This window comes from Haematobia irritans, chromosome 5, assembly GCF_050003625.1.
Source record: "Haematobia irritans isolate KBUSLIRL chromosome 5, ASM5000362v1, whole genome shotgun sequence".
Lineage (NCBI taxonomy): Eukaryota > Metazoa > Arthropoda > Insecta > Diptera > Muscidae > Haematobia > Haematobia irritans.
Window position 1 is genome coordinate 27,556,508 of NC_134401.1, and position 16,078 is coordinate 27,572,585.

At 34.1% G+C, this 16,078-nt stretch overlaps 3 non-coding genes across 3 annotated transcripts; 2 read left to right on the forward strand and 1 right to left on the reverse strand.

Moving 5' to 3' along the window:
* Positions 1-866: 866 nt before the first annotated feature.
* Positions 867-985, forward strand: LOC142242081 (5S ribosomal RNA). Its single transcript, XR_012723968.1, has one exon. It is a non-coding gene; the product is annotated as a 5S ribosomal RNA (ribosomal RNA).
* Positions 986-1,426: 441 nt separating this feature from the next.
* Positions 1,427-1,545, forward strand: LOC142242093 (5S ribosomal RNA). Its single transcript, XR_012723980.1, has one exon. It is a non-coding gene; the product is annotated as a 5S ribosomal RNA (ribosomal RNA).
* A 2,592-nt stretch (positions 1,546-4,137) lies between these two features.
* On the reverse strand, positions 4,138-4,209 carry TRNAE-UUC (transfer RNA glutamic acid (anticodon UUC)). Its single transcript has one exon. It is a non-coding gene; the product is annotated as a tRNA-Glu (tRNA).
* Positions 4,210-16,078: the final 11,869 nt, after the last annotated feature.

Consider the following 16,078-nt stretch of genomic DNA (forward strand, 5'->3'; position numbering starts at 1 on the left):
TCTATATCGATTTCTTTTTATCAGCACAATCAAAACTGGAATATTTGGAAAATCGGCCTATAAGTGAAATAGATAATCGGCCGATATTGGAAATGGATATTGTTAGATGATACTAGAAGAATGATTTTTGGACTAAATGTGAAAATCTCCTACATATATATACGAATATATATTCACCAATGTGGTATCACAATGGACTGAATAGTCTAAGTGAGCCTGATACATCGGACTGCCACCTACCCTAACCTATATATGCGATGAACTATAAGCGAAAACTACTGTAATGTCAATAAAGAATCTATGGAAGCGATGGAGATAAAATCGAACTTTGAAATTATGGCTGGGAACAGGCTTTCTGCCAATTGGAGTACAGTAGGTAACGGATATAAGCACATTTCATATAAGAACAATTTTTGGGTGGTTTTTGGTACGAAAAATGTTTTGTATAAGAAAAACGCTTAAAAGAAAAAAAAACTTATTAAAAATATAACTCCTATAAGAACGTTTCGTTATGAGACTATTACTATTTAAAGCATTTTTTTTTTAATTATTGGTAATAAGTTAAATATAAGAACAAAAATCGGAAGAAAAGGAAGCAGATATATAAGAGCTCAGCTTGATTTTTTAAATTTATTTTATATTTATTTATAAATTCTTTTCCACAAGACAAATTTTCAATATTTTATTATTAATTATCTTCATCTTTTACACCACATTGAAGGAAGATAATTATATTATGACCTCATATGAATTCAGAAAAACAATTAATTTTACTCTAGAAATCAGTTTGTACACAACATTAAATTATATAGTGTGCATTGATTTTTGATTTCGCAAAGAAGTCAAATAATAGTTTATGTTCTATCGCCAACGACCATACCACGCTGAGTACATCGGTTCTCGTCCGATCACCGAAATTAAGCAGCGTCGGGCGCGGTTAGTACTTAGATGGGGGACCGCTTGGGAACACCGCGTGTTGTTGGCATTAAATTTACATTTTTTTTAAATTAATTTCTAGTATAAAAATCGGAAGAAAATGAAGCAGATATATCAGACACTACAAGTAATTCAAAGTTCAGATTGATTTTTAAATTTATTCTTATTTTATGACAATTATTTTATTCTTATTAATCCAATTTTTTAAAAATTATAAAGCGATTTTTTTTTATTTTCTTTCAAAATCCGAATTTTTTATGAAGGAAAGTTTTTATAAATTCCTTTCCACAAGAAAAATGTTCAATATTTTATTATCATATTCCTACTATATATTTTACACCACATTGAAGGAATTATTTTATGACCTCATATGAATTCAGAAAAACAATTAATTTTACTCTACAAATAAGTTTGTACACAACATTAAATTCTATAGTGTGCATTGATTTTTGATTTCGCAAAGAAGTCAAATAATAGTTTACATTCCTTCGCCAACGACCATACCACGCTGAGTACATCGGTTCTCGTCCGATCACCGAAATTAAGCAGCGTCGGGCGCGGTTAGTACTTAGATGGGGGACCGCTTGGGAACACCGCGTGTTGTTGGCAATAGATTTACATTTTTTTTTAATTTATTAATCGTCACTAAAGCTGAGTACTATGTCCAGTTTTCAAGCTGAAAACCAGCTTATTTTCACGGTTACTTTTTTTAATCAATTAATTTCGAAATATTAAATGGTTGGCAATCAATACAATGGACCTTTTCCATCCATAATTTGAAGAGACTTGATAAAAATGTTATCGTCTTCATATACATTTTTGCACTTTTAATTTAGTGTTTTGGTGAAAAACTCGAACATAGTACTCACCTTAACTCTTTAAAAATCAACAAAAAATCTGTCAAAACTAAATTAATTTTTTGGTTAAAAACAAAAGTATTTATTTCTTCTAAAGAACAGAAAATTAACACACATTCAATGCATGCATTTCAACAACAAAAAAGGATAATGAATTCAGTTTTGTATAAAAATAATATAAAAAACATTTTTGTGCAATTCAAGTAATAATATAAAAATTAATTTTTAATATTTAGTTAATAATTCGGTAAGATTTTTATTTAAAAATAAAAATGAATATCTTTAATATTTACGTATGTGTTGCCCGATTTTCCAAAATTTTATCATAAAACTCTTATTGATTGACTCTCCAATTAAGAGGTACAATTTTGCATACAAATAAATTTTTAACAAAATCGACAGAAATAAAATTTTGACAAAATTTTCTATAGAAATGAAAATTTTCAAAAATAAGAAATAAATTTTTGAAAACAAATTCCATAAAAAAATGTTGACAAATTTTTCTATATAAATAAAATTTTGACAAAATTTTCTATAGAAATACAATTTTGAAAAAAAGAATTCTATAGACATTTAAATAAATAAAGGTGTATATTAAGTTCGAGTTAAGCCGCTTAAATCTATGTTTTTGTCAAGACTACTTTTGTTTAATAATCAATTTTAAAGAATATGAACTAGTGTTGGGAAAGTAACGAGTATTTGATTACAAGTACTCGTTACTAGTAAAAGAGTACTCAATATCTTCAATGCCAGTTTTTTTTCTTCTGACGGTAAGTAAGTTGGCGGTTTGGAAGTAAAATTCTTGACTTCTTGGAAAATATTAATTGAAGTTTTATCAGTTAAAATAACACCTTTGAAGAAAGTGAAAAATTTATCTGATTTCTTAAAAACGTTTGCATTTGAAAAAATTTGCATTGGGTGTAGGTGGGAGCTATAATTTAAAACATCACATGGAGCATGTCTCATGCGAATAGTATGAATAATAATGTCGTTGACTTCAGCTGGTTCAATCCAATTGTTTTCAGAGAAGGTACCCAAGCTTATTCAAAAACCCTTGGAAAATTTCAACATTGGGTCTCACGATAAAAATGATCGCTAAATATTTTCATCCACTGTCAATGGTGGATTTAAAAAGTTTGCAAATTGCAAGCATCAGTAATACACAATGCCATTTAGATATACCCTGACGAAAAAATACCAAATAGTGAATACGAAATTGGCTCTAAAATTTGAATGATTGGTGAAAATCCTTTTCTAACGAGACCCATATATCTACAACACTACATTTTATAACACTAGAATAAAACTGGATAATGTAATTTGCTTTTCTATACTGTTTTTAAATTTAAAAAAGAGGAAGATATTATTAAAAAGTGCCCACAATGTCTTTTTTAATTTTTTTTTTTATAAAAGTAACGAGTACTCAATTCAAAAGTAACGAGTTATCAAAAGTAATCAAAATTTACAACACTAATATGAACTTTAAAAAAGTTGCTTAGCCATCCCCCCCATGAAGTTATAATAAAAGATTTATAACTTATACTTTTTTACTGATTTATTTGTGATTTTAGCGGCTAAACCTTAAAAAATATTTTTCTTTAAAAATTCTAATATATAGTTTTTTTTTTTTAATAAAAAAATATCCTTAGCGAGATCTTTTAGGTATACATTGAAGAAAAATACCCGAGTTTTCCACGAGTATCTAATTTTTCTGTATTTGTGCTGTTATAAAAACTAAATTATTGCTTTTACATGTATTAATTTGAAATTTGGTCAAGGAGGCCGTCAGTCCCGCCACAAATCCCAGATAGGAGCAACCCCATCGGAACAGTGGGAAGATTCTAATCACAAAAAGAATCATAATCCGGAATCATCACACGGTCCTTATAATAGGGTAGAACGTCAGTTCACTCCTACTAATGACAATTTGTTAACACTCAGGCAAAATTATTTGAGCAACACTAAATTCGTACGCATTGAAAATTATTTTCAAAGAAAGTAAAATGTATCATTTTAAAAAGACAACTAAAAATCAAAATCCAGTACTGTGGAAATACTCTGTGAGCTAACCAACCACACTTATCGCTAGTGGAGAATCTCTAGTCAGCCTTCTACCTACTTAATGCCAACTGTGGTGGAAATAAAATAATCAACAATGAAATATTTTTACACAAACAACAACCACGTGTGTGTACGTGTATTTTTAGATTAATGGATCGTTGTTGTTTGCATAGGGCTGTTATGATTCCCTTATATTTTGAAAGATGTTCAGTTAAATAAAGCTCCTCCGCCCTGTGTTTAAAATTTGTTATTGTAAACTTTACTTCAATTAGAAAAAAAGATCTTCCCATACCGGGAATCGAACCCGGGCCTTCTGGGTGAAAGCCAGATATCCTAGCCACTAGACCATATGGGATATACATAATATGAAGCCAAATAATGTAATAATATGAAGCCAAATAATAAGCAAATGTAAAATAAACAAAGCGGTTGAATTTCAAGTATGTGAACGTTTTATTGGCATCAAAGCAAACTGTTGACAGTTATTTCATTCAGTTGAATTAACAACAGAGATCGTATTATTGATCCATCCATTAGATAGTTTCATGAATATAAATGAAATGATGTCATATTTTGCCAATTTTTTCAGTAAAAATCAACAATAAAGGTGGGTATTATCACAAAGTTTGTATTCCTTAAGGTGGATTAATTAAGAAAAGTAATCGTGAAAAATGGCGATTTTAGCGGCTAAACTCGAACTTAATACCCACCTTAAGGTAAGAATGGTTTTTACTTTCTTAGATCAAATTCACGGCAAAATACATGAACATAGTGCAATAAAGTAAATGCCAGTAAAACTATCAAAATATTCATTCTTTATATTAGAATAACTTAAAAGTTAGGTTTGTTATAGGAGCAGTCCGAAATGTTAAGCTTAAGGTGAGTACTATGTTCATATTTTTCACCAAAACACTAAATTAAAAGTACAAAAATCTATATGAAGACGATTATTTTTATAAAAAGTCTTGCGAAATAATGAATGGAAAAGATCTATGGAATTGGTTGTGAACCATTTTGTATTTATAATTTAATTAAATTAAAAAAGTAACCATGAAAATAAGCGGGTTTTCAGCTTGAAAACAGAACATAGTACTCAGCTTTACTTGCAAAAATATATATTTACTTAAAAAAATATATTGCATGGTTACTTTTTTAATTCGATGAAATTTATTCGACTACGATGCCTCGGACCAATTTTTGAATTGTTGTTATAAAGCATGTACTGACATCACCTGCCATATATCAAACGGATCGAATGAAATTTGTTCCTTCATGAAGCTTCAGAAGTCAAATCTTCGGGGATCGGTTTATATGGGGCTGTATATGTCATTATGGACCGAAAAGGACTGTGTAGTTGTGAACAAGTATATACTGCCATAACATACCAAATTTTAACCAGATGGTATAAAATTCGTGTCTCCATGAGGCTTCAGAACTCAAATTGTTGGGGATAGGCTTATATGGGGGCTTTATATATTTATGGACCGATTTATGCGTAGGATAGGATGAATTTTGCTCTTCCAAGAGGTTAGGAGGTCTGGGGATCAGTTTGTATGGGTGGAGGTTAGGTTAAGAGGAAAAGAACATCCAGGTTTCCCTATTTAAGGTCGGCTGACATACATCTAAGCCAATATCCGACATATTGTTTTTTCCCACATACTTGCCACTTTCCCATGGACAATCTTGATTCGAGTCTTTTTTTAAAATGTTATGGGCTACCGTTTTTGGGGATAAATGGTTGTGAATAAAAAGCCTTATCTTTTCCTTCTTGTTGGTCCCCTCATTCCCGTTGTAAACCTTTCGGTTCGGGATCATTTTTCGGTCGTTAAAATCATATACAGAAATGGAGTTTCATCATTCGGTTAATACTATTTAATTATATATCCAAATGCTTCCTAGCGCCTAGGGCCTCGCTATGTTGCAAAGTCTTCGTACTTTCTTCCCAATGATATGAGTCACGGAAGTATTTTGACATGTAAACCTCAATCTCTAAAGATCGGTTAGATTTCCAAGATTTGCAATTAAATCCTTCTGTACATAAATTATGAATCCATGTTCTGTTTAATGGGGGTATATGTTGCCCACATAAAAATCCTTGTGGTTGTAATGTTGCAAAGTTTTGTTTGGTTTTAACTGAAATTCCCTGGTCAAGAGGAAATTGCTTAGTAATTCTACTTACATTCTCTTTCTTTACTATTATGTCAACTAAAACTTCATAACATGATTGCACTTATGTGATCATGGTAAACAACATCTATCCATTAATTCCATCTATCCACTGGATAGGACTTCAACTATCCCAGAAACAAATGGGTTAAGTACGTTATTCATCCATAACCTTAGGCGCCAACTAAAGACTAAAGTTGTATTGTGATGTCCCCATTTTGTATTTGACCATTAGTCGGAATGGACAACTTGTGCTGCCATCATTTTAAAATGAGATATACATGTCATATCCTTCGAAACTATTTTCATTGTCATTAAGTTACAACAATGTCCTGATAAAACGTTATGCACTCCTTGGACGTATATGCTTCATTACATGTTGTCCGTTTCAGGACAAAAAATGATATGTAATGATTTGTTGAGATCTCGTTTCCATGTTCTATTTTCTTGGATAGGGAGTTTGGGGCTAAAGTATACATCAATATGATGGTAGAACAAGGATTTGTTTTTTTTTTTTTAATGAAATTTGTACTCAACAAAAATGATATCCAATAACCAGAGGTTATAAAATTACACAAAAGAATTTCAAGGATAACGAACATAAATCCTTAAAACTTTAAAGGAAAGGACCTGAAGCTTTTACATTTGTATATTATATTTAGTTATAAAATACGAAGACTATATTTGGCTTAGATGGCATGAATTTAGATTTGTAACGTCCCAGGTTTTGGTTTGTAGAAAATAAGCGTCATTTTACGGTCGCAGGGAACGGTACATAAGAGATATCTATATATATGCATATAATTTTTATACCCTTCACCACTACTGTGGTACAGGGTATAATAAGTTTGTGCATTTGTATGTAACGCCAAGAAGGAGTAATCATAGACCAACCTTTTAGTATACGGATCGGCTTAGAATTAAATTCTGAGTCGATTTAGCGATGTCCGTCTGTCTGTCTGTCCGTCTGTCTGTCCGTCTGTCTGTCCGTCTGTCTGTCTGTCTGTTGATGTATTTTTGTGTGCAAAGTACAGCTCGCAGTTTTAGTCCGATTGTCCTAAAATTTGGTATAGGGTCCTGTTTCGGCTCAAAGACGATCCCTATTGATTTTGGAAAAAATCGGTTCAGATTTAGATATAGCTGCCATATATATTTTTCGCCGATCTGGTCATAATTGGCGTGTATATCAACCGATCTTTCTCAAATTCCGTACATCCGAATATTTTATGGGTCTCGAAAAACTTGCAAAATACCAGCCAAATCGGTTCAGATTTAGATATAGCTCTCATATATAGCTTTCGCCCGATTTACACTCATTTGCCCAAAGAGGCCAATTTTTAACTCCGATTTGGTTGAAATTTTGCACAGGGAGTAGAATTAGCATTGTAACTATGCGTGCCAAATTTGGTTGACATCGGTTCAGATTTGGATATATCTCCCATATATAGCTTTCGCCCGATTTACACTTATATGACCACAGAGGCCAATTTTTAACTCCGATTTAGTTGAAATTTTGCACAGGGAGTAGAATTAGCATTGAAACTATGCGTGCCAAATTTGGTTGTAATCGGTTCAGATTTGGATATATCTCCCATATATAGCTTTCGCCCGATTTACACTCATATGACCACAGAGGCCAATTTTTTGCTCCGATTTAGTTGAAATTTTGCACAGGGAGTAGAATTAGCATTGTAGCTATGCGTGCCAAATTTGGTTGAAATTGGTTCAGATTTAGATATATCTCCCATATATAGCTTTCGCCCGATTTACACTCATATGACCACAGAGGCCAATTTTTAACTCCGATTTAGTTGAAATTTTGCACAGGGAGTAGAATTAGCATTGAAACTATGCGTGCCAAATTTGGTTGAAATCGGTTCAGATTTGGATATATCTCCCATATATAGCTTTCGCCCGATTTACACTCATATGACCACAGAGGCCAATTTTTTGCTCCGATTTAGTTGAAATTTTGCACAGGGAGTAGAATTAGCATTGTAGCTATGCGTGCCAAATTTGGTTGACATCGGTTCAGATTTGGATATATCTCCCATATATAGCTTTCGCCCGATTTACACTCATATGACCACAGAGGCCAATTTTTAACTCCGATTTAGTTGAAATTTTGCACAGGGAGTAGAATTAGCATTGAAACTATGCGTGCCAAATTTGGTTGAAATCGGTTCAGATTTGGATATATCTCCCATATATAGCTTTCGCCCGATTTACACTCATATGACCACAGAGGCCAATTTTTTGCTCCGATTTAGTTGAAATTTTGCACAGAGAGTATAATTAGCATTGTTGCTATGCATGCCAAAGTTGGTTGAAATCGGTTCAGATTTAGATATAGCTCCCATATATATGTTTTTCTGATTTCGACAAAAATGGTCAAAATACCAACAATTTCCTTGTAAAATCGCCACTGCTTAGTCGCAAAGTTGTAAAAATGACTCTAATTTTCCTAAACTTCTAATATATATATATATATCGAGCGATAAATGATAAATAAACTTTTGCAAAGTTTCCTAAAAATTGCTTCGGATTTAAATGTTTCCCATATTTTTTTTTACTAACATTGTGTTCCACCCTAGTGCATTAGCCGACTTAAATTTTAAGTCTATAGATTTTGTAGAAGTCTATCAAATTCTTCCAGATCGAGTGATATTTAAATGTATGTATTTGGGACAAACCTTTATATATAGCCCCAAACACATTTGACGGATGTGATATGGTATCGAAAATTTAGATCTACAAAGTGGTGCAGGGTATAATATAGTCGGTCCCGCCCGACTTTAGACTTTCCTTACTGGTTTTATTTTGGATAATGATGATGATGATGATGATTTTTTTATTTTGGAAGAACTGGTTAGAGAGCGTTCGGATAAATTACCCAGAGAACCCTCAGAGTGCTGAGTTGCCAAAAAGCCGCGTCCCATAGATTATGCTCATCGCCGGCAACTCTTTGTCATCAACCAGTGCACTGCAACCAAGTTCCTCACGCCAAGATGACGGTAGTCTCCAAGGCTTCAACACCTATAGTGAGACGAATAATGTTAAGAGTGTCAATAGTACCCCAAAATACAAAAAAAAAACTATCCCAAGATTCTCCGGGTCACATTCGACACAGCAATTTCTGATAAGTTCCAAGGAAGAAACAAGGTCCCAAGCCCCAAGTCGTTCTCAGACAAATGATACTCATTCAGTCCATTGTATCACAATGAACTGAATAGTCTAAGTGAGCCTGACAATAAACCTGGCCACCACTTTAACCTAAACTGTAATATACAGAGCTGTCTGTACAATGTCCTTAGAACTTTAGTCACCTTCCAACCATCTTGTGGGTAGACAACCACCTCCCAGGAATTTAAGGGTTGGTCTTTGCTTTCTACAGCGAATAACGAGAGGCTCCAGATCAGACAGCTTACCAGACTGGTATGAAAACGATTCAGTGTGGACATCTCAGGCAAGTTACACTCAGTGGATTAACATACCGAACTGTCAGAACGCTACCCTTACAACTGCAATAGGGTGTCTCCGTCGTACATCCCTGGATCATCTTTATGTGGACATCAAGATCTTTCCCATACGTAGACGCAATAACATGTTGTCAAAACAGAGTCTCCTGGATTGTTGTCATGGTGGTGGTGGAAAGATGACCACCACCCAGAAATTTAAGGACTGATGTTCACTGTATAGAGCGCAAGATCCAGCGTTACAAAAGAGAGGCTCCAGATCATGCAGGGGCTCAGACCAGGCAGGTCAGAACGGGATTCATGAGATACTATGAAAGCGTGAGAATGTTAAGGCTATAAGGTGTATCCTTTTCTTGGAATCCGACCACCGGAGGAAAGAGACCTCCTACGGTAGTTTGACGCAATAAAGATGAGGCAAGTGCATCAGCCCCAATTCCTACCTATAGGTGATTCATAGCAGCTTAGCTAAGGCGTGTTCCATCTGTCACGTTTTTGCTTATCCAACGGAACCTACGCGATTCACCACTAGATCTCTATGTCTCTCTAGACGCATCCCACATTAGTCGCAGAGTTCCTCGATCTGGATTCAAGCTGATGTACCTAAATGCACCACCATATTACAATAACAACAACAACTTAGTACTGGCCTTTTAGAAAAAACATGCATCAGCTGTTTCAAAGATGCAACCTTGTTTTCTTAAGAAATGCGACCTTGTCTTAAAATAACATTCGATTTTTTTTTAAATAAATATCTTTTAGAGAAGCTCTGTTATTCCGTTGCTATATTCCGACGTATTCACGTTCACATAATTAAAAATACCAACTTTTTGAGATTATTTGGTTTATTTTATTCACAAGTTTGTAGGTTAATTGTGAGTCGGCCATAAAGTTATTAGCATAATAGTCTCATCCCTATGCGGTACTCTCTCTCTTTCTCTTCACCCTCTCTCAGTCTCTCACCTTCATTGGTTTAGAACTTTGTTAAGCAAACCATTGGTACACAATCCTTACTTTAATATGTCCTTTGGGTATCTTTTGTGAGGTTTTATGGTTTTGTTATTTCTCTTGGAAAAATTTACTTAAAAAAAAAACAACGAATATGAACCATTTCTTGGGAAATTTTTATGTCTTAAGACCCTTGTTCCTTTCCAAATGTGGTAATGCTTATTCATAAAAATTACCTTAACTTTCGTGTATCAGCCATCTAACCAACCAACAGTCAAAAGAAAAAGACATTTTTGGATGTCTGCTGTTCCTTTCGTTTGGTTTTTTTTTTTGGGTCCTTGGGACACAAGAAGATGGATGTATGGTAAAGTTGTTGCATGGTTTTGTAATGATGTTCTGCAACATTTGTTCCGAGGCTACCGCTGCTGTATGAATGAACGCACGTGGAACGTCTTTTTGTTCCTTGTGCCAGACATTTTTCTTAATTTACTTTCTTAAGTTGTAAATTTATTTTTCGTGTAAGCGCAAATAAACATAAAATGGTGAATTATACTCTCAGGATACAGGCAGGCGACACAGCATCTCTCTGTGTCAGGTTGTATTTTGGGAATTTGCACCGAATTATTCCCAAATGACTGATGTCTGTTTGTCTTTTGGACTAGCGTTGTTGTTGCTCTTGTTATTTGTAACCGTGGAATTCCACCTCCACATATAGTGGGGGTGAATGAAATGGAGTGCATTTCCAAATATCCTGTAAATGGAAAATGGAATTTGAATGTAAGATAAAATAGTCCTTGCTATGTGTACATAGTCATAGAGGTGTCTTAAAGTGCTTTATAGCCCGTTAAAGTAACCATAAAAGCACCCCGATTTTTTCGAGTTTAAAGGACTCATAATATTTGAAGTGAATATGTCAGTGGTGGAAAAATTGAAGTGGTTCTAAAAGTGTTAAAGAAAAGTTTCGCATCCTCAATTTGAAGGTGAATAACAACGGTGAAATAAGGTAAGTCAAAGAATGCGGGATGGTCCGGTAAGTACTTAGTCTCACCGGCGGATGCAAGAGTATCGCAATTTACTATCGGATAGTAAATTCTCCTAAATCGCTACTGGTGCAAATTTAGCCTAATCGGATTCGTTTCCTTGTTATTTAGAGGGTACGGGAACTGGATTATTCGTAGATTTTGAAAAACGGAATTGGAGGAATATCAGTCGATTAAAGTTTGAGAAAGAAAGGCACGCACTTGGATGATGTATCCAACGACTCTTCTTCTTCGATGGCTCGCCCGAAAACGGATACCACGTAGCCTAAAGTGAGAAAAATTGTTCGCGGATTATAGAAAATGGAATTGGAGCATTGTTGGTAGGTGATTCGATTATAGATTGTGAAACAAAATCTCTCAATTGTGTACAATTTTTTTTTTTTTTTTAATATTCACTTTTATTACGACTGAGTTTAACTCATCTAGTAATTTATAGATAATTTACAATATAGTACTAGTAAGTTAATCTAGTATTAAGATATATAGTTGAGAAATAGTACATTAACTACACTCTAATTTAAGTTAATTTCATTAGCTGACTAAGTCCATTGGAGTAGTCCGTTTGATTCTTCTTCCAATGGAATAACTGGTGAAGATTTCGTTCAGTTCAGAATTTGAATGATGCTGAAGCTTGGTGGCATGTATTCTAGCATGGAGAGAGATTTCATCTGCTATAGTTCTCACTCCTAAATCACGATGTAAATCACTGTTTCTAATGTACCAGGGTGCGTTAACAATAGTACGTAATATCAAGTTCTGAGTCTTCTGTATGGTATCTATTTCTTTCTTTGCAGCACAGCCCCACATCTGTATACCATAAGTCCATATTGGTTTTATTACTTGGTTGTATATAAGCATTTTATTTTTCAATGATATCCTGTTGTCGACAAACATCCAGTACAATTGACTGAATTTTAGTTTGATTTCTTTATTCTTTTTCTTCACGTGTTCCTTCCATCTTATTTTAGCGTCCAATGTCATGCCCAAGTATTTAGCGGTGTTTGCGAATGGAACTATTGAACCATTAAGATACAATGGAATACATTTGGTGTCTTTGTTAGAAAATACCATATGAATAGATTTGTTTTCATTTATGTTCATCCTCCATTTATTTATCCAATCCATGAGAGTGGATAGAACGTGTTGGAGCTTTTTGGTAGCTTCCATTTCTGTTTTAGCAACGGCAAGAACTGCCGTGTCATCAGCAAACGTAGCAATTGTTGCTTGTAATGTATTTCGACCCACCTCAATGTACATCTTGCTACTCCACTTGGACAATGTAGAAATTATTACTTGCTTCATGTTAATACCGGGAAATAACAACTATTTTAAGGCTTTAACATTGTTGAAAATGTTATCCATTGCTAACGACAAACGTACTACAGAATAGTTTCATATTCATTTATGACGACTCATACGTCATCAGTGATGTAGATTAGAGGTAGAGTTCTCGCTTCTCGTGCGGTACACCTAGGTTCGAATCTGGGTGTGGTATTTTTTTTTATAGGTGCTGGCGAATTTTTTCATTTTTTTTTTGCTTTGTGCTTTCGTAAAATGGTCTTGCTATACATTGGGGAAAAGAACAACACAAGGCTTAGAGAGGTCTCTCCTCGAACAAATACGTCGCATGAATTTAGCTTTTATGGTCTAACGGATTTTAACTCTCCGAAAAAGTTTCGTCAATTTTTTTTCTTCTCATTTATTCGCATGGTGAATAAAACCATCGAGAAAACATAGCTTGGAGGCCATTAGTATTGCATAGGTCCCTTCTTTCTCAAAAGTAATATAAAGGAAATAAGATCTCTTGGAAGAACCGCTTTTAAGTTCGCTGCCTCATTAAATTAAATGTATTTTCTTTTATTGCATCAGAAACCCAGAAAAAAAACTAATTCGCATATATTTTGGAAATCGTTTAGAATATTAAACTTTCTATCGGAGTATTTGAATTTTATAGAAATCGATCCGCCACATAGCAGGGTAATTTTGTCCCAAGATTATTTTTTTTTAACGCTAAATTAAGAATCAGTTTTAGAATCGGCAAAACATTTTCTGGGGATCGCAAGAATTTATTGAATGGTGCTCAACGAAAGAAAGACCCATATTCAATTCAACAGAAATTTCAATAACACCAAGTGTGCACCCAAATCGTCCAGACACTAAAATTCTTACGGAACTCATAGTGATTTCTGGAAGGTAAGTCCAGATCCTGGATATGAAATTAAAATCTCAGCAATAAGACAAAATTATAACCCCATAGGTATCCACTATATATAGTTAGCAGATTCGACTGCCAACTTCTCATTTGTGGGAAATTCCCATGAATGAGAAGTCCACATTTTTTCTCAGCTACTAGAAAGCCCATTGCACTTACCCTGCGAAAATTAGTGATTGGGAACGAACAGAAATTGGAAAGCATCAACATATGTATTGATCAGGATCGTGCATACAGACCATCGAATAATTACGCAGTGGACAACGTTTCTGTGTTTGGGCAATTTTACTGCTCCTAGCCACTCCACCCACAATTTCATCCACATTAATCTGTAATCAACATGAGTTATGAACTGCCTATGCAGTTAACATAGACTGCAACATTGAGCTGCTCATCACATTCTTGCAACTACTTCATAACAGAGCACCGCTATAGCTCAGGTAGCTAGACGACACTACATTCAGCTTGTGTATTCGAATAACCTGAGTTCGAGTCCCATCTCAGTCGGCATATAACATTTTTAAATTTAGCAACCCAGCTTTATAACTAAACATATGCAACAATTATAAATATCTTTACTTGAAAACAGCTATCTTCGACCACAGCAGTACTGATCATCGAGGCCTCGACGACCATCCATTAACGTGGCTGAAAAGATTTGGCAATAAACAAGAGAAAAACGTTATCTAACAAAGTATGTATTAACAAAACCAATTATTTATTAACAATTTTTATTACCATAATTTTTGCATATGTACCATGCCGCTAACGCATCTAGATAAAAAGTTATAAAAAAAAAAACCCATTTTTAGTTTTTTGTATAAAGAGAAAGAATCTCAACATATCTATAATTTTCTTTTCGGCCAGAAGAAAATATTAATATTTAACCACGATCGTTCAGTTTTCGGAAACAAAAATTCCAATACCCATTTTTGTTTTGCAATAGGGCGAATGAATAAACCCTAAAAAAAAAAGCTTCTGCCACTAAATATACAACTGAGCCATCGATGTTAAACCTCTTCATAAATTGAGTATTCAAAATAAACCCTTAGCTGTAACTATTCAAATCGTATAAATTTACCAAATTTAAACTTTCATCATAAAAATAATGTGTAAAATCGAATGAATTTCTATTTAGCCTGAATATTTATTTTTATATAGTTTTCATTTCCATCATAATAATGAATTTTATCCTTAATAAAATCATGTCATGAAGCTATGGACATTCGCGCTTAATCTTTCTTAAATTGGTGATTTAGGGACAGAGTAAGGAATCTGCTGTTGGGGTATTATTAGAATATACGCCGATAATACCATGGTTGGGTAGGGTAATGAGGCAGGGGTTCCGTAACACCTAGGAATCCTCCCCTAAAATTGGTCAACTAACCCATATCTCTAGTATACTGTTATCTGTTTATATTTCACCCTACTGGGGCAAATATATGTAGGGTGGAAACCAGTCCATCCTTATTCTCTTTGGGAGTCTATAAAATCTTTGTTTATGTTCGAAGTGTAGGATGGGGAGAACTGGAGGTCCGAACCCCCCAACCGACTGCTAGCTAGCGCAGAATGACTCCCTACCTCTGCGTTCTCACCTAAAAATATCTGTTTCTGTTAATTCCAATTATTTCCTACCTTCCCTGTTCAATTTGTAAAGACAATTTCCGTTTGGATTTCAAAACTGGCTATATGAAAATCCTTCATATAGATATAGAATCGATTGACGTGTTTTGAACATTACATAAATGAATGGCGCCCGGCGTGGGGCCTAGACGCAAATCCCTTCGGGTTGGTGTTGTGCCTCACATATAACTTTTAGTTTTGTTTTTGTTTTTCTTTTTAGAATACATTTAGCATGGAAGATAGGTATTATTTTGCCTAGACAAATTTATTTGTTGAATACTTAATGAGCCTCTGTGGATTTTCATTTAGCTGAGAGTTCGGATATGTGACCCAGAGTAACTTTTTAACACTTTCGCAATATTTTTTTGTCTACCCGAAATATTAACTATAATCTACTGCGTGATAGTTTTGTGTTTTTTGATTTGGATGTGAGAGAAGTTGAAATTTAGCACCCAGTGGTTTAGACGGATTTACCTTAATTTAGCAAGAGGCATTCTAAGGTCCATTGACCGCGGGATAAGAGGAATAGTATACGCTAAGGACTTATCACTTTCATAATTCAAAGATATTAAATTTTCACACCATAGACCTGTTTTGTATACCTTTAGTTGACCGGATTTAGATCTTTTTCCTTACTTTTGTCGAGACTAAATCACCTGTTGGAAACGTTATTTAGAGATTTACTTTTAAAAGTTTTTGTTTTTATTTTCTTTCACATTTGGATAGAAGATTCATCTTCTATTTGAACATTATCGTAATTAT